Source organism: Oryctolagus cuniculus, chromosome 2, assembly GCF_051225735.1.
Source record: "Oryctolagus cuniculus isolate XC-2025 breed Fujian yellow rabbit chromosome 2, ASM5122573v1, whole genome shotgun sequence".
Lineage (NCBI taxonomy): Eukaryota > Metazoa > Chordata > Mammalia > Lagomorpha > Leporidae > Oryctolagus > Oryctolagus cuniculus.
Window position 1 is genome coordinate 149,048,538 of NC_142868.1, and position 21,937 is coordinate 149,070,474.

The window sequence follows — 21,937 nt, forward strand, 5'->3', positions numbered from 1 at the left end:
ATTTTTTTGGAGTATTTTTTTTCCTTTGCCTGGAAATGAACCCTTTAAAAAGTCAGCAAAATATTTTGGCTTTCTTCAGCAACACTTTGGGCTTCTCTGTTACAAATTGTATAAACATTTTCCAGACAGGGGAACTTGAAGGGTTTAAATTATTTTTTAAATGATGTCTGTATTCTCAGAGATTCACATTTGCAGGGGGAAGATGGAGGCAAGGAAAGTTACCACAGAACATAATATGTCTGGAATCAGGGGACTATTGAGCTCTATGCAAATCTGTGGAGGGAAAATATCTTCCTCATACATTATCTAAAGCAAGGATTTTGAGTTTCCCAGACTGATGAAACAAACGCTCTCGATGGATGCCGTCTGTCATTCATATTGGGCTCACATATTTTACTTCCTGAAACCAAACAAATACTGATAAACTACTTCAGTGAGCCTTTAATCAAAATTTCGGCAGTACGCAGTTGGCGACAGGAAGATCAGTCTGTGGAGCCTGAAACCCTTTCATCATCAAATATACAGAAATAATAATTATATTTATCTGTTTGGTTCAGGCTGCACACCAAGATTTACCCTTGCCCTGAGGACACAGAAATCATCAGGCATTGTCATCTCTAAAGAATAAAAAAATTCCTTAATAACTTAGAGGTTAAACGGTTCTCAATACTTGTGAGGGCTGAGCAAAGGAAATAAAAATAATGCATTACTTTTAGCATTTTTCCCTGTAATGCTTTAATAAACTGTGTTATGTGCTAACCAATTAGCACTTCTGATAATAACCCTGAAAGTATCAGAAAGCATCCAGCCTGCCCAATAAAAAAATTTCAAGAGGGAAGAGGTTGTCCCATAGTTCTGACTTCCATCCTGTTATGAGCTGTGTGTCTGTGTAAACATATTTCAATCCAATTAATTCCAGAAACATTTGAAAAGTTAGATAAAATGAAGAGAGGAGTTGAGTTTGAAAAACACTTCATGGTGGAAATAGTTTATCTTCATTTGGATTCCCCTGAAAGCAAAGACTGAAACAAGGAATTAGTGAACTTGGGTTATTTGGATGGGATCCCAGGCAGCCAGCGGGAAGGAGCAGGGAAAATGAGTTAGGAGATGGGGGAAGCAAGGAAGGCTGTTTCGAGCGCGTTGCCATGGTGGATACCTGAGGAGTCTTCCCTCTGGAGGCCCTCAGGAGCCTTGGAGAAATGAGCCTCAACATGGTACCATTGTAGGGAGAAGGCTGGGCCACTCACCTCCAACTTGGCCCACAATAGAGTTGTTGCCTTCCCCAGCCAAGAGCCCCAAGTCCCCATACTTACAGGCTGTGCCTCATTAAGGTAAATAAGGCAAGGCCTACGAAAAAGCCCTGAGGTAGAGCAGCTTGAAATGGGAAACCATCAGCATACCCAGAGGGGCTGCTCACGATGGCTCAGGGGACCACAGACTTAGAGGCAGAGGCAACATTATCCTCTACAACATAGTTCTTACTCTAGAATAACTTAAAATAGCTTGATGTTCCTCTTAAAATACGAAAGCATTGAGCATAGTACTAAAGCTGCACCTTAAGAGGAATGCCCATGGCAAAACACACCCGTCTTCAGAGAAAGGCCTTTAACCTTCCACCCCCCATTGCTTCAAGACAAACACTACTCCTCTCCTCTACTTCTCCCTTGTGGTCCTCTTTGTCACATTCTTCTTCTGACCATCTTTTAGTGTCTTTCTTCCTCTGCAATTGTCTTTACCTCCCTACAACCTTAAAGGATTGTGGAATATACCCCTTAGTCAGTTAAGACTTAAAACATAGCCCTTAAACTGGCATCAAAGAGATTTGGGGCAGTGGGTGTTTAGCCTGGTGACTGAAACATCACTTAAGATGCTCTTCTGCCATAACTGAATATCCAGCTCAAGCTCCCGACTAACTTCTTGCTAATGCAGATGTTGGAAGATATCAGCTGATGGCTCAAGTAGTTGGGTTTCAGTCATCCATGTGGGTGATCTGAATTGAGTTTTTGGCTCCAGCCCTGCTCCAGCCATTGCGGGTATCTGGGGAGTGAACTAGCAAATGGGAGTGCCCTCTCTCACTCATTCTCTCAGCCTCTCAAATATATAAATAAATGAATAAACAAAAATTAAAACATGTGAGGTCACTTGATTATTAGCTATTAAAATGGCAAGAGGGTCTTCCTTTCTTGTTACATTGAATACTGGGGAAACATCTAAATTAAATTCTGCTTTGATCTATTGACGGGGGCAGGGATGGATTGTTGTGATTTTATTTGAAATTTTTTCTGGTTCAGTGAAGGTACATCCTGCAAGTCCACCACTCTGGGATATCCTTGCCCATTTGACACTCTCCCTGGCCAAACACTCACACTGACTTCATTATAATTACTGAAACTACAGGTCAGTAGGGTCTCCGGTTAGAACTTACTACAACGTCTGCAGTTGCCACATCTTTAATTTAAGAGGACACACACCTGCTTTAATTACAGGGCCCTTGAGAGATAACAAGAAATAAGTAACATGACCAGATGAGAATCAATTGCTAAAATTGTTTCCTGATAAAATGTGTTTAGCTCCAGAGGTCAGAGTTCACAGTCTTTCCTGCATGGCATCAAGGTGTCAGCAGGAAAGTGGCTACCAGAAATAATTGAAATGCCTCCCTCCATTGAGACACTGCCCATGCAGTGAAAAAAGCCCAAGTGGCATGGCAGTAGATGCGAGGGTCACTTCTGAGTTGTTGTGTCATCAGAAGGGGACTTCGACATCAGAAAACTGCAGGGGAGTGTCCCAGTGCAGATGTTAGCTAACATCTATGTTTGCCTTCAGGAAACATAACTTTAGGAGCCAAATATCTTTGGGATTTAGTCCTTAGTTTATTTGCTATTATTTTTTGCATACAATCTCGAAAAGACTAATAAAGATGCATTTTATTGGTTTTCAACCTCCAGGCTTCTCTTAATGGCTGACAGGGTGAACAGGATGGCATGCAGGACCAGGAACAGGAAGAGGGGCATTGCAGGCACTTCCCAACTTTAAGGCTCCATCATCCATCAAATCCCTGCAATGATAGATTCCTGCCATCTAGCAGATCTTACTGTCACCTGCCTACATTGACAGTACTCACTTTAAGTGCACAGAGTGCATTTCCTGCTCACACGGTTCCAGTTGTCTCTCCAAAGCAGCTCCCTACATTAAACAGCTCACAGACCAAAGTTGTTTCCATCTTGGCTCTCTGCCCTCTCAACCAGAGTCCTCCAGGGTCGCCACAAGAGGAGAAAGGGGGTCAGGAGGGTCATGCAGAGACTCCTATAGGCATTTCTGGAAGTGAGCCACGTCTGCTCACTGTCCATTGGCTGGATGAGCAACACGGCAATGCTAGTTGGGAAGGGTCTGATCGATGCAGCACTCGACTACTCAGACAGTGGTTTCTTTGCCACACTTCTCAATGATGCTCATACACCAACAAACTATTATTTCTCAAACGTCATTCCTTATCATTTTATCCTCAATTAAAAGCTTAGGAATATTTCCCAGGCATGTTACATAATATTTAGTCATTTTTCCCTATATGTTTAGTTTTTAAGAAGCCACAATTTAACACAATACTTTTGATAAAGGTAATAGTATGGTCAGGATTAAGATTCTGTAGACAAGGACAAGATTTTGGAAAGATTTTAATATCAGGGATTAATCACTGAATCTCCACCATGACCAAATATTGCAATGTAAGCAAATCTTATCAAAATGTAATAAACTCATAACTTTCCCCATGGCTACTTCTACCTCCTGAAGCAAGTCGATATCCCCTTACACTAGAAATTGGCTTTCTTAGGCTTCTTCTGCTTCTCTCTGATCCAGCTCCCAAATACCAGTCACATGTAAAACAGTGATGAACACTATAAATCTAGGATTTACAACTTACAATACTTTCAGAAGTATTGTTTTCTTCAGCCTTCAACACCTCTGTAGGACATGCAAAAGCAGGTATAATTATTCCATTTTTATAGATGAAGAAGCAGAGCATCAGAAATTTCAAACTTACTTCTTCTAGTTCAATCTTTCTCTCACCATTCCCATATCCAGGATAATCCACACTTTCATGCTTTTATTTGTTTGTTTGGAGCCCTGCCTCACTCACCTACCCTCCTTTACCCCGCCTTGCCACATTTTCTCAGTTCTTTGTAGACTTGGCTCACATCCTGCCTCCTCCAGAATATCTTTTTAAACTACTTTACACCAAAACCATTCTTTTCTCCCCTAACTTTGTATTTGGATGAAGCATTCTTTTGCAGGATTATAATCCACTCATGCTCTGAGTCTTCTTTCTAAAAAGAGAGGAAATCCTTTTGGAAATAAATTATATCAATTTTCTAAACCCCTAAGCACCTAGCAATGTGCATAGGGCAGGTCTATTGATCATTTTCATGATCCTTTGAGTCAAGAGGAAAGGAGAACTTGAGTATTATCCGCCTTTATTGAGGAACACAAACACCAAATGGCACCTGGGCTGACTCTGTTTTTAAACACTGATATTTTTCAGCTCTTAAATTTTTAAAGCCAATTTAATTTTAGATCAATCAGAAAAATGTATTGTTTGTGAATTTGAAGATTCTTATGAAGAATTAAACACCTATTTTTTTAAACTAAGTGACATTCCATAAAGACAGAAGAAATGGAACAAGAATCATCAATAGTCTTCTAATAACTAGCCAAAAATAGAATAAAGAAACCATAATATTCAACCACTATCAGTTGAATTTGATGTTCTCTTTCTCATAGTAAAATTGAGGGGAAGGGAAATTTCTTCTGGGCTGAAGTAGAGGTCCTCCAAGGTATCAACTTAAAATTAGTGAACATAATGAAGTTCATTTTGAAGCTACTGTCCTTTTACTTGCTTCTAGAATGCATTCTGTATAATAATCACCTGCAATGTAAAGTAACACTCATGTGAATTTGTACAAAGGCTAACTCTAGTTCAAGTATCCTGCAATTTGTTGAAGAAGTTTACTTCAGCAGTATTTTAGAATCTTAGATAGTGGAACTATAGAAATATTACAGTATTTCTGGATTCAGTAGATTTCTTTCTAACGTAGCTGGGCCAAATATTTTTAAAAATTAAAGTGCCTCATTTATTTTATATTCTCATTCTATTATAATATATTGGGACAATAAGATACACACTTAAACAAGACAATAGGCATCTAAGTTGCCAGTGGGATTTTGTGGGTACTGAGGAAAACACATGGCATTTGAGTTAAGGAGAGAAGTTGTAATTCTCCATGCTTATCATCAACATCTTCAAATCACACACTTCCGTAACCCAGCATTCTCTTGGCCTACACTCATAATTCTTTTTAACTTTGCAGAGTGGGGAAGCTAGTGAATGGGGAAGGAGATAAAGATGTGGGTGAAGTTTCTGAAGGGTTGAGTGAGATATGTATTTAGATATGCAGAAACAGAATTTCACATTAGGATCATGGAAGGGTAATATACTGGCTTATCCCTTCCCCTACCCGAAAGAAAGATCAAAATGCTAAGACAAAGTAGACTACAGTGAAGTTTTAAGTATAGATATTTTCAAATTATTCAGGGCATTTATGCTAATTGTACTGACACAGATTCTACGATTATTTTGGTTCCCTCACTAAGAATATTAAAAGATCTGGGTTGGCATAAAGGGGTAGGTAAAAGCAAAGTTTTATTACAGTTGTCAAATTTGTTAGAGTGATTCACGATAGATTATTTCTGTGAAGTGAGCAGTAAGTTTAATTGTAAATCTTTTCAATTTTTTCCCTTCACTCAAAAATAGAAAAGGAATAAGGTATAGTTTATCTTCAAAAGAAAGGCAAAAATTATTTGTGGGAACAATATGGCAAAAACTAATGTAATCCACAGAAGTTAAAACAAAAAATATTAAAGAAAAGATCAGCAAAAGATGGCTGGAGCTGTTAGTGCCTGATTACACCAAGCACTTTTTTGTTGAGACAGGAGAAAGATTTATGGTCCTCAGTAAAAGAATGTGTGTAATGTGAATGATTCCGAAAGGTAACCGAACAGAGGCTGATGGGGCGATAAGGAAGCAAACGCTCATAGAGTCCTGTGCCGGGTCAGAGAGAGACAAGCAGAGGGAAGAATGTTAAACACTTCTGCATGGGCACTGGAATGATCATAGATGAGTGCTTTTAAGCGTACCCTTCACTTTTCCACTCAACACATCTGTTTGTTTTTGAAAAATTAAAACACACATATCCAACTTTACAAATAAACATTTATTGTGAGATTGACTTTTAAAGAAATATGTTGCATGAAGGAAGTCCATATTATTAGGGGCTATCAGATAAGTCACTGATTTCCAAATGAGACAGAAGGAATGCCCTACTAATGCATGCAAAGATGAGCACAACCATCTCTTTGGTGTTGTTCTCACTTGAGTTTTATGAGGACTAGGAGAAGATAAAATGCAACAGATAGTATGCATTGCAAGGGAAACCATGCCATTCATCCTCTCCAACTTCCAAATCAAATGTATTTTCCCCCATCTCTTGAATGCCACAAGTTTTAAATTCTCAAGTTGCATGACAGTAGTTATTTTTATTCTCATTTTTTTAAAGATTTATTTTATTTATTTGAAAGACAGAGTGAGAGAGAGAGGTAGAGACAGAGAGAGAGGTCTTCCATCTACTGGCTGCAACAGGTGGAGCTGTGCCAATACAAAGCCAGGAGCCAGGAGATTCCTCCGAGTCTCCCACGTGGGTGCAGGGGCCCAAGGACTTGGGCCATCTTCTACTGCTTTCCCAGGCCATAGCAGAGAGCTGGATAAGAAGTGGAGCAGCTGGGACTAGAACCGGCACTCATATGGGATGCCGGCGTTTCAGGACAGGGTTTAAGCCGCTGCACCACAGCGCCGGCCCCTCTCATTTTTTTTTTTTTCTACATAAGAACTTTTTTCTTCTTTGAGAGCTTCTTATGTCTTTTTTTTTTTTTTTAAAGATTGTTATTTATTTATTTGAGAGGGAGAGTTACAGAGAGAGGTAGAAACAGAGAAAAAGGCCTTTCATCTGCTGGTTCACTCTCCAAATGGTTGCAATGGCTGGAGCTGAGCCTATCCAAAACCAGGAGCCAGGAGCTTCTTCCATGTCTGCCACAAGAGTGCAGGGGCCCAAACCCTTGGACCATCTTCTGCTGCCTTCCCAGGCCATTAACAGGGAGCTGGATTGGAAGTGGAGCAGCCAGGACATGAACCAGTGCTCATATGGGATGCCAGCACTGCAGTTGGAGGCTTAGCCCACTAAACCACAGCATTGCCCCTTCCTATGTCTTTATATGCAGCACCTAATAGAAATAATTAAGCAACTGTTCAAGTGAGTTGACCCCCACTTCTCATGTTGGTTTACAGTGAAATATACAAGTTGACAATCAATTAAAAAAGCTATGTAATGGCCGCCTGGTATGTGTCTGGCTCTGTGGGAAATGCAGGAGAAATGGTCAGTGTGCATAGCAGTTGGACAATCAAACCAATACAAAAATGACTAAACAAGATTGGAATATGGATGTCAGCTCAAATGTCAATTATAATGAAGGGTGATTCGGAAAGCACAAGAAAACAAGGGCAGGGGCTGGCATTGAGGCATAGTGGGTAAAGCCACCGCCTGCAGTGCCAGCATCCCATATGGCTGCCGGTTCAAATCCCAGCTGCTCCATTTCAATACAGCTCTCTGCTATGGCCTGGGAAAGCAGCAGAAGATGGCCCAAGTCCTTGGGGCCCTGCACCCGCATGGGAGATGTGGAAGAACCTCATGGCTCCTGGCTTCAGATCAGAGCAGCTCCGACCATTGTGGCAATTGAGGGGTGAACCAGCAGATGAAAGACTTCTCTCTCTCTCTCTCTCTCTCTCTCTGCCTCACTTTCTCTCTGGGTGTAACTCAGACTTTCAAATAAATAAATCTTTAAAAGAGAGAGAGAGAAAGATAAGAGGCTAAGTAGTTAAAAAAAAAATTCCTAAAAGAAAACAAGGGGGAAAGGAGTTTTGGAAAAGGTAACAGAAGTTGGACTGCATTTATCAGAGAAGCTTCGAGGAAGAGATGGAGTTAAATCCAGGTTTTCAAATACACAGATGGATGGAAGCTAAAGTTGAAGGAAGTCACCATTCACTGAGAACCTACAGTAGTCCAGTTTCAGTTACACATGGTCACCCGTGGTACAAAAGTACTGTGTAGTACAGTATGATGTTTTGAAAGCAAGAGATATCTCATTCACATAACCTTTACTGTAATAACATGCTGTAACAAGTTTCCCAGAGGCAAACCTCCATTAAGTGGTAGAGTTGAGATGCAAATCTAACCCTAGTGTTTGAACACACTTTACTTCGTGGAAAACGTTAACTGTAGAGAGAGTGAGAAAGGTGAGTGGTGGTAACATCAAGCTACTAACAGGAAGCATCCTAGAGATTATTTATACCTGTTCCTTTGTTTTGTAGAGTATCAGTGATCCAGAGGAAGTAGAAAATAAGGTTAGGTCAGCAGAACCTGAAAGCAAGGCAAAGGAACACACTCAAGTTCTGGAAATGGGTATGGAATATTTTAAGGTAATTTTGATAGCAAAGGCTCAGTTATGTGTGTGTGTATGTACATGCATGTGTGTCTGCAGGGCTTTTCAAATCTAATCCATGAATAATTTTCCCCTCCCAAAGGAGGTCTGAACATGTGTTGTCTTTGGGTTCAAGGGATCACAGATTTCTGAGTAAGGCAGATCAGGCCAAATGAAGGCTAGTTGTAAAGAGGGGTGTTTCTATTACCTAAGTGAGCTATTGCTGCTCATAACCCCAAACCTTACTAATCCAGAGACCAAAATGGATTTGGATGTCCAGAAATGAACCAATATATTTTTAATACTTGCTACATGCCTAATACTATGTTTATAAATCTACAAATGCACTATTGTGAACATCATTAGGAAAGTTTGGCTTTTGTAATATAAGGAGGGGTTAAATTCATGGACTGTGGCGGCAGGCACATTGGATTTTGCATCCTATCCTCCCTACTTACCATTGTAGGACCTTAAGTAAGTTACCTCTTTGGGCTTCAATTTCATTTTTTAAAAGAAAAGGTTTATTTATTCATCTGAAAGGCAGTGCTACAGAGAGGCAGAGGCAGAAAGTACTCCATCCACTGGTTCACTCCCCAGATGGCTGCAACAGTCAGAGCTGAGCCTATTCTAAGCCAGGAGCCAGGAGTTTATTTCTGATCTCCCACACAGGTGCAGGGGCCCAAGCACTTGGATCATCTTCCACTGGTTTCCCAGGTCACAGCAGAGCTGGATCCAAAGTGGAGCAGCCGGGACTGGAACCAGTGCCCATATGGGATGCCGGCACTGCAGGCAGAGGCTTTACCCGCTACGCCACAGCATCAGCCCCTGGGCTTCAGTTTCCCGATATGTAAGATGAGGAAAATACTGCCACCTACACCTAACAGGGTTACTGTGAGGGTTCATTTAGATTATCCGACGAGAGCCCTTAGATAATACCTGGAAGTCAGAATGACCAGAACGTCAGGAGCTGTGGAGGAGGTGGGAGAGAAGGATGTCAGGGTTGCTGCGATTGGTTTCTTCATATTACAAACTGCTCCATTTTCAATTCCTTCTTTTATTAACTGCAAGATCACAACAGATCAGATGATTATTGGTTATTCATAATAGCTTTGTTGGATCTGTTCGTCAGTGTACCTAACAGTACGGTACAGAAACTCGTGTGACAGGTATGAGCATATTACATTGAAATTCTTCTTCTTTACTCAGTTACGCCACAGTGATGCACTGAGTTATTCAGGGCAGTCCAGTATATGTGTGGTAACAAACAAACCCTGAATTCTCAGTGGTTTAACACTGCCCTTCGTCAACACACACACACACACACACACACACACGTCCTTTGTCATTTGCATAATTCTCTACTGGTTGACTCAAAGACTTGGGTTACTTCCATCCTGAATCTTCCATCTAAGCTGGCAAATGCAAAGGACACATGGAAAGCTGGCAACCAACATTGTCCCACTTTACGTCACAGCACAATCATTAGGTTTGCAGGTAAAGATCTCTGAATTAGACCTTAGACCCAAACATTTGGCCCTACTCAATGGAGAATGGATAGTTCTCGAATGGAATGTACTGAACTGAAACATTTTCCCGAGGAGATGCTGGAATACAGAAAAGATATTTCTTAAAGACCTTTAGTTAAGACTTTATTCACTTCCTAACAGATGTTATAAGAAACAAATATGTATGAAAAATTTTGATACAAAGTTGAAAGCATTTATTCTGCAAATTCAAAATGCTACAGTAAGAGGGCATATATTTAGATAATTTTATAAGTGCTGGATTCCTCACTATCCCATTCAGAAAGATCCTTTCCTATAGTTTTTGCTTTATAGACAATGTCTCTTTAACCAGAATTTTTAATGCTGAGGCAGATACCCAGATTGTAACCTGTTGGTTAGTCTCTTCCACTTGAAAAAGTAAACTGGAGCTCTAGGATGAAGGACTGCATTTAAAATTATTTTTTTAAGTTTTTTATATTCAAAAATAATTTTTCAAAGGTTCTGTCAATTAAACGAGCTGCATATACTAAACCTTGGTTAATTTTAAGGATTTTATAAATTAACACGTTTGAATGTATATATGTATACATGTATCTGGGTAAAAAGCTCTTTTAAAGGCCCATAAAAATGAGATCTAAAGGTAAAAAGAAAGAATTACAGAGTCTATGAAACCACATTCAATTCTTTGGGAAAAAAAATAGGTAAAATTGAGCTATGTGATACCACCACCACTACCACCACCACCACCACCACCACACACAATGCATGTACAGAGATATACAAAGGCATTAGCATGAGTTTTAGAAAAAGATACCACAGTTTGTAAAAAGCCACTTTAAAAATACTGAAGGAGTTTCCTTTCAGAATTCTTCAGAACCATTTGTAATTTTTCACTCCACTTGAAAGAACTTGATTTTATCAATTTTTCCAACAACTTAAATAATTCCCAGTTTCTGACTCAGAGAAGACACTTTACCTATATGTATAAAGACCTTTGTCTTCAGTAGAGTACCTTGTGAGGAAACCTGGAGTACCACATTAAGTTGGTTTCATTAAAACTAAAAGCACAAAAGTTGTCATTTAAGTCAGCTTAAGCAGTCTTACCACAGGCAAACCTGCAATTTCAATTAAACTCTTCAAAATACTGCAAATAATTCATTATTACTCCTAAGGCCTTATAGACTTCTACGGGATGGCACCAGGGATATTCCCAACCTGGGCTCTACTGATTTGGCATAATAAAACACTGGGGGTAAACCATACAGAGTTTTATCAAGCACTTTTGTATAGACATTTTGCACATATACACAGTCTTCGGTTGGGCTGATATAACAAAATACCATAAACTGGGTGTTTAAACAACAAATTTCTTATAGTTCTAGAGGTATATAACCTGAGGTCAGGGAATAATGGCTTCTTGGTGAGGGCCCCCTTCCTGGTTGACAGATACCCATCTCATTGCTGGGTACTCACATGACAGCAAGCCTGCCAGCGCTCTGGCCTTTTCTTGCAAGTACATTAATTTCATTCACGAAGGTTCTACCTACGTACCCTAATTACTTCCTAAGGGCCTCACCTCTATATATCAACACTTTGGGATTAGGGTTTTAGCACAAAGATTTAGTACATTACATGTTATACACACAAACGAACAGACATAAACATATACACAAGATGGTAACACAAAAAGATATGGAAAATAGATTTAAAATGTTTATTTTGGTGCAAATAGTTTGTGAAATCCATGCATAATATGCATTGTTCATGAACTTTTTGAAGACTCCTGGATGTATGGATTTAAAAAAATTTTTGTCACAAAATAGACATCTTTTAATTCCCATTTTGATGGTTTTTGTTTCTTTTTTAAAAGGGGTTTATTTATTTGGGGACCTACTCTGTGGCACAGTAGGTTAAGCTTCTACCTGTGGTGCAGGCATTCCATGTGGGTGCTGGTTTGTGTCCTGGCTGCTCCTCTTCTGATATATCATAGCTCTCTGCTACGGCCTGGGAAAGCAGAGGAAGATGGTCCAAGTGGTTGGGCCCCTGAACCTGTGTGGGAGACTGGGAAGAAGCTCCTGGCTCCTGATTTTGAATGGGCTCAGCTCCAGTTATTGCAGCCATTTGGGGAGTGAACCAACAGATGGAAGACCTCTCTCGCTGTCTCTCCCTCTCTCTGCTATAACTCTGCCTCTCATATAAATTTAAAAAAATAAATAAAGAGGCATCTAGGTCTAAAACCATGTACTCAATTCCTGGGGGAGATACTTGTTGTACTTTCTTTTGGTTTGTTTGTATTCCAAATACGTACTTGGAGGCCTTACCCAGTTACAATCAACTGATTCTCTGAAAGTGAATTCTAGCTTCCTTATTTTGTATAAAGTTCCGGGTAGTTTTACACAGCCAATCTTCAAAACTGGGACCCAGAGCTCCATTGATACCACTGCTGCTGGACGTCTTCCCTGCCACCTTGGGTTTTCTCAAGGCCTATTCACCATGCAGATTAAATTAACTGGGGACCACTTTGTTTATTTATTTATTTATTTATTTTTTAATTTCCACAGTCCCTCAAGCATATACAGAGCAGAATGGAACTCAGACCATGCACTTGACAAAATGAAGAAACATGTACAGTTAAACATACAATACAACATACAATGACTAGTATACTAGTAATAGTAAATATACAATACAGCACAGGAATACAATGGGGCAGAGAAAGAATCTGGTAAAACTTCAGAGAGCCAATAATATTTGTTTTGCGCTTGGAATAAAAGGAAAAAGAAATTTCCTTACATAAAGAAGAGAAGGAAAAATGCTTCTGGTGAAGAAGAATAAGCGGATTTCAAGCAGAAGGAATTCCACAGAAGACAACCAGGGTGCTAGTCTTACAGAACAGCCGCAGGACTCCCTGGGGCTTCAGAACCTGTTCCCACCCAGGCATCACTGATCCCTCTTTTCTATTACCATTCCAGTCCAAAGGAGCCTCTCCCACCTCCACTATGGAGCTCTGAGGAGCCAGTAGATCACCGCCCCAGCAGATTTTGGAGAAATGTGCACTTTCCCGACGGAATATAACCGTGAAGAAAATTATCCAAGGAGCAAAAGATTGCATTCTAGAAATTTACCTATTCCCTCTTTTAAAAACAATAAGGGACTCAAGCCTTATGCCAGAACTGCTGGACAAGGAAACTGACTTTACTTAATATGCAAAAGCTGTAGTTTGCATTAAAAGTGCTACAATCCCAGAAATAACTTCCCCCAAAATTATAATTAATGGATATTTTAATTACACAAAAAATTTACTGAACATCTACTATATTCCTTAACTATTTCTAGCCAGTTATATAGATTAAAAGGTCAGATTAATGTTAAATTGATTATTGAGGGATATACATGGTTCACTATATGAAATTTCCCATCCCAATTTGAGCATTTTTTAAAAGAGAATATCTCAATACACTAATATTCCATAGAACACATTTTGTGAAATGCAGATCCTTCCTGGATTTCTCTCATTCTTCTAATCATCCAGCCTCCACTTGAGAATCCAAAGGATAGTTTACATTAAATCACAGGTAACTTTCTTTGCAACCAGAAAGCATGGTTATTACTGTTGGAAACCTGCTGTTATGTTTAGAATGTTGATTTTAAGAATAATAATAATTATTATTACTCTTATTATTATGACTAAAAATGTACCACCTTGGAAAATCCTCCCCTTAATTCTTGTTCTATTTCCTGAACTTTGAAGAATTAGTAAAAAAGTAAAAAAATGTATGGAAGTAGTACATAAATTAAACACACTGAAACAGAAACCAGATATTTACATTCAAACTGAAGCTGGAAAATCAATACACTGTTTCTCTTCACATTATTATATTCAAAACTGAATTAGTTTTTAAAGGTATCAGAGATAGCCAATTAGCCATGTTCTTTGCCAACACAGCACATCAAGGAGGCAGCCACTACTTCCTGAGAGTACAGAACTTGTTTTGCACAAGCTGAGGGTGAGTGGTCTCTGTTTAGTCATAAAGATAGGTCTCTGAATTTAAGAGAGACCATCAGAGTGTATGTCCTGAGAAGAAATCATGGTTTCATATTTGGTCTAAAAACAGACCGTTCTGACAAATATATTACCATTATCACAACCAAGCAGACACCAAGACTCAGACTTGTGTTTAGACAAGAAGCTAGTACAACCAACCTGAAATATAAATGCCAGCTAGCAAGTCCTAGTCATCACTGGTCAAACAGGATGTCATATATACAGCCCTTGATGGGTATCCCAAGGGAAGGAAAAGGTACCTATCACTGTGCAGCCTTTATCAGCATTTGCTCCTGAATCAACCAAGCTTTTTTCTTTCCTTAATAATCAAACAATTCTCTGGATTTCATGATTCTACCACACACATCTTTTGGGCTATCTAATTAAACACTGTGATTTTTGTTCTACAGATATATGTGATAGCAAATACTTTCCTATCCTCACAAAACATATTAAGCTTAATAAATATATTTATGAGAATTACATTGTATAGTTCTTATGCAATCAGCCATGCTGGGCATGATGGCCCAAGACGATGAAAACCCATTGACTTTTTGTAGCAAATTAGTCTACCTCCTAATCGGTGAACCCTGCTAAGCTTTTGAATTATGACGAGAACCAGCAGCTCAGTTAGAACACTCAAATGAATTATATCAATTCATAAACTTGTTCATGTCCAGATTTCATTAGCCACACATTAACAGCATTTTATGTTTATTACTGCTCTGACATAATCTATAAATAACTGAAATGCTAATCATAGTGTTCTGCCGGGCATCATCATTTAATCATAAAGAGATACATTATTATAAACTATAATAGATAATAACAAGTCTGGGTCAATGGCCGCATATTAAAAGATCACAATTATATCCTATAAGGGTATGTACCTCATACATTTGGTGACACATAGGTCCATATCTAATCACTTGCAAATGTTTCCCCTCTGACATATTTAGAGTACAAGGTGACACAATTAAGAAAATATGCTTGTAAAACAGTATAATCCTTAAACATCAAAGTAAACAGAGAACAGTTAGTAGGGGGGAAAAACATCTTTTTGCCAATGCCAAATCAATTAACTCTTTATTGGTAGGTTTGTTTTCCAGCAAAAAGGAAAATCACGTTCCTAATATCTGTGAGAACAAAAAAAAAAAGATATGCAGCTTATCAAAATACAACTAGAAAAGCTATTAAAAAAATAAAAACTCAGTTACAATTGAGTTAAAATTGTAAAACAAAGCCTAACCACTGATTAGATCTTCTCCAAGTCCTATTAATGGTTTATAGCAAACTGTAACATAGTAATCTTATGTTACATTATAAAATAATTTCATTCACGAACATTCACACTTCCTTGCCAGAGGTAATAACTTTCAAACTCAGCAAAAGCTACCAATTCTGAATGGCCCTACTATTATTGTACATACCACGTTGCTGTCATCACTGTCGTGTTTTTTGACTACTTGATGACAGAGCACTGATCAAGTTCGGATATTGATTTAAGACAATAATGGGGCCATTACCTTTTTAGCTTATATGATTCCTATGCTTTTGCTTCAGGAATATATCCTGGTGAAATACCAGCTGCTATACAAATAATTTCTAAAATAGATTATCAGCTGAGAGAGTTTCAAATGAGAAATGAAGCTGACCCCAAGTCCAAGAATTAATGACAGATTATTAAATGAAAGTATTTTATACAGAGAATTAGCCACTAATTTAAAGGCTTAGTTGGACAGGACATTGAGATGGAGTCCGTGGTTGCCAGCACTTGCACCTCAGAGCTCAGGGTGAATCGAGGGAGATAAAGAAAGGAATGTAAAACACTATGGAAACCAACCTCTGGAGACTTAATATTCTGATCAGCTCACCTCCGAACATCTGGCTCTTAAATGTTCAAGCACAAAAACAAGAGAGCTAATGAAAGCAGCACATATTATCTCTCCCATCAATGTACCTCACAAACACCTGCTAAAATTAAAACAAATTGAATCTTGATTGCTGATTAAGTACCCCTTCTTTAGCTAGATATTCTGTCATTATTTGCCCTGGCGCACAATGCATAAACTGATGAATGGGGAGTGGTGGGTTGTAGCGGCAAAGGTGGATAAAAGGCGATTCAAAGTAGATGAATATAAATGGTAGCAGATTAACTTTGTGTACTTTAACCCTTGCAAAAGTGAGTTTTCACCCCCAAGCCCAATCCAAGAATTAAAGTGATAGAACTGCATTTAAAATAGAAAGGTGAGTCCCTTTAACACTCCCCTCCCATCCCTTTCTGCAAACCTCCGTGTCTGGCAGGTCTTGGGGCATCCAATTCACTCACCATAGCTTAGTGACTAAGCTTAAGAAATGTGTTTGACCTGTGTTTCTGACTGCTCCATTCAGTTTCTCAGCTGATGCAAATGCTTTATCTGGTTTTGTTTTTAATCTTACTTATATATATTTATTTACTTTTGGACTTGCAAACCTTTCCAGTCTCAGGCTAGTAATACCAAAAACAGAGCCTTCCAAAGCCACATTTGGTTTGTCCACATCTGAAACAAATACTTGGACTGTGGTTTAAAAAAAAAAAAAAAAAAACAGTTACACGATTTACTGCCAATAAACCAAGAGACTATTCAGCATGCAAACTTCAGTTAGAATAAAAATACCCATTTGAGTTTTCATCACACATATATAAATACCTTCCTATGTGAACACTGATGACAGATGTGTGGCTAATCTACCATGTTAACTTCATTTGAGAAATTGTGGTTTTGTTCAAACTTTATTAGCTAAACTTGAATTGATCCTGATAAGTTTTAACTCAATATTTTACCTGTCTCAAATATATTTCCAGAATTCATGCAACTCAACAGCTCCTCTGTATTTGCAATACATTCACATAAATTTCCTGTGAAAATAATCAACTTGTATTTATTTCAATGTCTTTTGATTAAAAAAGTAGAGGAGGGTGAGAGAAAAATAACAGTGTGTAAATCCTTCCAAACACCACAACCTACACAACCTGCATTTATTTATTTATTGATTTAATATTTGACACGATAAGGTCATAATAGCACATATGTTGGGCATATGCATTTCATCATTGATTATTATGTTCTGTCCAAAGACTAGCTTCAAAGTAATAGGTTACTCCAATATCTCATATAGGGCATTAAACAAAGAAAAGAAATGTCCATGAATCACATATTGTTCCTTGACTTTTTTTCTTATTGCATTCTAAATTATTTAAATATACTATTAGGCATCATATTGGAAAAAACAGATGTTTTCTAATTATGAACTGATTTTACAGTGTGATGGTGTCACATATTTAAATTACAAATACACATTTTTAGCATTCCAGCTGTGCTTTACAAGAGTTTAATTTGCTTCTTCTGATATGTCACATCGCACCTGCCTTTTTAAAACTCCCATAAATGTAAAACATTACTCAAACACAATTATTAAGACATGTAGAAGAATTCTAAAGATTCTGAACAGCTTATAGAAGATGAATTTTATATAAAGATTCAATAATGAATCTACCAAATGTGTATTTGGAGTAACATTTACAAATATTTTTAGATGAATTTAAATTTGGACTGATGATTTGTATATGTATATATGGACATGCAGTAGTATATAGAATTTGATTTTATTTTTATAGTACCTTTAATATTATCTGTATTTTCAACCACAATCATACAAACTTGAGTTAAAAAATACTTACTGTGTATCAACAACATGGAAATAAAAATTCACCATCTATTGAGAACCCAAAGCAGATTTCTACTGCATGGGATGTAAGAATTCATTTTGCCCAGAGATTAACCTTTAGTTAAATTACTTTTTCCTCTCTCTTCAAGGCCAACTCTAGACAAAGCAGAATGAGCAATCACTTTAGAATAAAAAATTCTAAAGAATTAAAAAATTAATTTGAGCTGTGCTACAAAATCTATGACGAAAGAGCCAATGATGACAGACTCATTTTTTGCTAGATGGTCTTTATTTCATTGTATAGTAGAGTTTCCTAGGAATTGCAGTCCTGTGGGCAATACTTCACCCCATAAAGTTTAATGACATCACAGTTTAAATAGTTATGCTCTGAATGTTAAAACAAATAAATTCACATACATATGCCAATGAAGATATACCCATAGGCAAAAATATCAACAATTAAATGGGTCTTTAAATGAGACGCTGTAAGAAAAACAGAACTGGACTATTTGCTTTATTTCTGGGATTGACAGAAATATTTTAAACTTTGAAATAACTTAGAGAAATCTATATATTAAATGTATGTAGAAGCAGTATTCATCTAGACCTATAATATGAATGCAAGAGGTATTTATTTCTTAGTATATAACCTTGAAATAACCACTATTATTGCAGAAATGGATGTTCAGAGAAAGGCACCTCCTTCTTTGAAGACCTGTTCTTTCCACTGGGATCTCACTCACAGAGATCTTTCATTTAGTTGTTGTTGTTGTTGGTTTTTTTTTTTTTTTTTTTTTTTTTTTTTTTTTTTTTTTTTTTTTTTTTTTTTTTTTTGCCAGAGTGTCTTGGCTTTCCATGCCTGAAATACTCTCATGGGCTTTTCAGCCAGATCGGAATGCCTTTAGGGCTGATTCTGAGGCCAGAGTGCTGTTTAGGACATCCGCCATTCTATGAGTCTGCTGAGTATCTCGCTTCCCATGTTGCATCACTCTCCCCTTTATTTATTCTATCAGTTAGTATTAGCAGGTACTAGACTTGTTTATGTGCTCCCTTTGACTCTTAGTCCTTTCATTATGATCAATTGTGAACCTTTCTCTGAAGGGAGGAGAGAACCTCCACTTTGACTATGACCTTGTCTAAACAAGATAAGAATCGGAGAACTCAGAGGGCTTCCATAGCCTTGGAAACTCATGACTGGAGCATAGGGAGATTACTGATGCCATAGACAGGAGTGTCAATTGGTAAAGTCAACAACAGGAGTCACTGTGCACTTACTCCTCATGTAGGATCTCTGTCCTTAATGTGCTGTACATTGAGGCTTAATGCTATAACGAGTACTCAAACAGTACATTCCACTTTGTGTTTCTATGGGGGTGCAAACTGTTGAAAGCTTTACTTAATGTATACTAAACTGATCTTCTGTAAAAAGAAAAAAAAAAAAGAAGAAGAAATTAGCAATTCCCAACTTGACTCTCGCTGGGATTAAACATGACAATAGGTCTGATCTGATTTCATCATCATTTAAAAAATCATCTATTATTTTTCACTTTATGTTTCTGTGTGGGAGCAAACTGTTGAAATCTTTACTTAATGTATGCTAAACTGATCTTCTGTATATAAAGAGAATCGAAAATGAAAAAAAAAAAAAAGAAATGGATGTTCATACTAAAAGTGACTATGAGGGAATAGCTCAAGAAAAAATAAACCAGATTATAAGTTTTTCACTCAGTCATGTGATTTCAGAAAAGAAGAAGCTTTTCCTCAATGCTGTTCTGAAGAACTGAAATATTTAAATGTTCATGGGGGGGCGCCAGCACTGTGGCATAGCGCTAAAGCTGCCACCTGCAGTGCCGGCATCCCTTATGGGCATTGGTTTGAGTCCTTCCTGCTCTACTTCAGTCCAGCTCTCTGCTATGGCCTGGGAAAGCAGTAGAAGATGGCCCAAGTCCTTGGGCCCCTGTACCCGCATGGGAAGACCCAGAGGAAATTCCTGGCTCTTGGCCTCGGATCAACACAGCTCCAGTGGTTGTGGACAACTGGGGAATGAACCAGCAGAGAGAAGACCTCTCTCTCTCTCTCTCTCTCTCTCTCTGCCTCTCCTTCTTTCTCTGTGTAACTCTGACTTTCAAATAAATAAATAAATCTTAAAAAAAAAGTTCATGTAGGGTATTTTTCTCCTTCCCCTATTTTCACAGTAATGGCTGGAAATAAAGCATTCATGACCTTTTCAAATTTTAATATGGCTAAATGAATTATTTCTGTAAATACTGACTTCACTATAAGTAGAATAAAACATTCAAGACAAAGTCAACAAGAATGTATACACTGTGAAACTCATCCTTCCCCAACCTCAGTGCAAGTAGCTAACATAATACTGAATTGGCTTTTTTTAAAGAGGAGTCTGAAGATTAAATGAGGATGGTAAAAGTATTATGGTAATAAATTTTACTAGCAAACAAATAAAATCACATTGTAAAACCTTTCCCAAAAAGAAGCTTTAACTGCAATGCATAATCATATATAAAAACCTAAAATGGAAATTTTAATCCATTAAAGTGTGAACAAGCTAATTCAGAATAAATGGGAGGGCATTTGCAACTACAAAGTGTTCAGCTAGCACTCTCACTGCACACAGACTTATTTTAATCATAAGGTTACTGACTGTAAAGTGTTTATGCCAAATACAGAACTTTCAAAATGACTCATTCTTAAGTTCTCATTTTCCATAGGGTTTACCAGTCTTTTGTAGTTGGAAAATGCCTACCTTGCCCATATTCATTGGCTTCTTTATTTTCTTCCTTCTTTCCTCCCTCCTTCCCTCCCTCCCTATCTCCCTAACTCCCCTCTTTCCTTCCTTCCTTCCTGTCTTTCTTTCTCTGTTTTTGAGTCTTCCATCCATCTTGCCTGCCCTCTGACCTCAGCGCTCTGGGCAAATCCTAGGGTGTTCCTCTATTCCTTGTTGTCTTTCCATTTAGTGTCCTTCAACTCTCTGGTCCTCCTTAAGAAACAAGGAGCCACCTGGGTACAGGGCAAAAGTGAAGTAACCCTTGACTCTTTGGTTCTGGTTACCAACACTTATCTACATATCACTCCCCAGACCTTTTTCCTGGTTCTCAGTCTAACTCCATGTTTTCCATCATGTAAGTGTGGCCCATCTCAAGGCCTGAAGACACTATCCTGCCTTAGGAGTTCTACCAAACAGAGAGCCTAAGGAATGAAATGCAAGAGGCTTACACCCATGACCCGCAGTGTGCTTTGAAAAGCAGTCCCAGACTGGCGATGTACAATGGCAGGCGATATTTAATTATTTCAAAAACTAACAAACAGCATTCAAGTCATTCTGCCATAAAATGACAGTGACAGACCTCATTCTAAGTAGGAAATTCTCCTGCAGTTGCAGAAGTAGCTGCTCCATTCTGAACAAGAACAAGAATCCAAAGTGTGCATGCATGAATGAGAGAGATCTTTAAAAATGGTTCCCATGGGATGCTCAAAACTTGAGAGTCTAAAGAGTTTCCTTGAGACATTATTCTCAACACGTGGCTGAGACCTCAGTGAACATACTTAATTTAGGGAGCAAGCAGATTAATAAATGGGGTTGCAAGGATGTTCTAAATATAATCAGCTGACCCAAACTCCTAGATCCTTGACTTAAGACTCCCTGACAATTCCCTTTATACATTGCTTTATCTATTATGTTTGGCAAGTCCTATTGATTATCTAACATGAACATAATAACTGTATCTAATACTCTCACATGAATGATGATGAGGCTCCTACACATGGATCTCAAAGAAGCCCTGGTGTTGATCCTCCATTAACTGCTTTCTACTGAAAGCCATTCGCTGCTGTTTTACCTTCAGCTTCTGGAATAGTGTTTCTTATGCATCATACCACCATTCTGTGTTATTATAAGGGTCACTCAGATGTATCTGATGCACCCCTTTCTTCACACACACAGGGTAAATGGACAAGTGGAAACAGTAGCGGAGTCCAGACATGTTACTAGATAATCTGATATTCCCCTGGGGAAGTTTCACATAATGAATCAATGTATGGGGCCCTGACACCAGACAAGGAGGTTAGGACAAAGGAA

The 21,937-nt window shown here is 38.3% G+C and overlaps 1 protein-coding gene across 7 annotated transcripts in view; it reads right to left on the reverse strand.

The window, feature by feature from the left end:
* Positions 1-21,937, reverse strand: part of LOC138848811 (uncharacterized) — a 546,369-nt gene that overhangs the window by 208,597 nt on the left and 315,835 nt on the right. The window contains exon 4 of one of the 7 annotated variants that reach the window (XM_089327628.1): positions 9,185-9,644. The exons of the other annotated variants lie outside the window; for them this stretch is intronic. The gene's annotated coding sequence lies outside the window, so the exon portion shown is untranslated. Of the gene's footprint in view, positions 1-9,184; positions 9,645-21,937 lie in introns of those variants that run through there. 7 annotated transcript variants of the gene reach the window in all.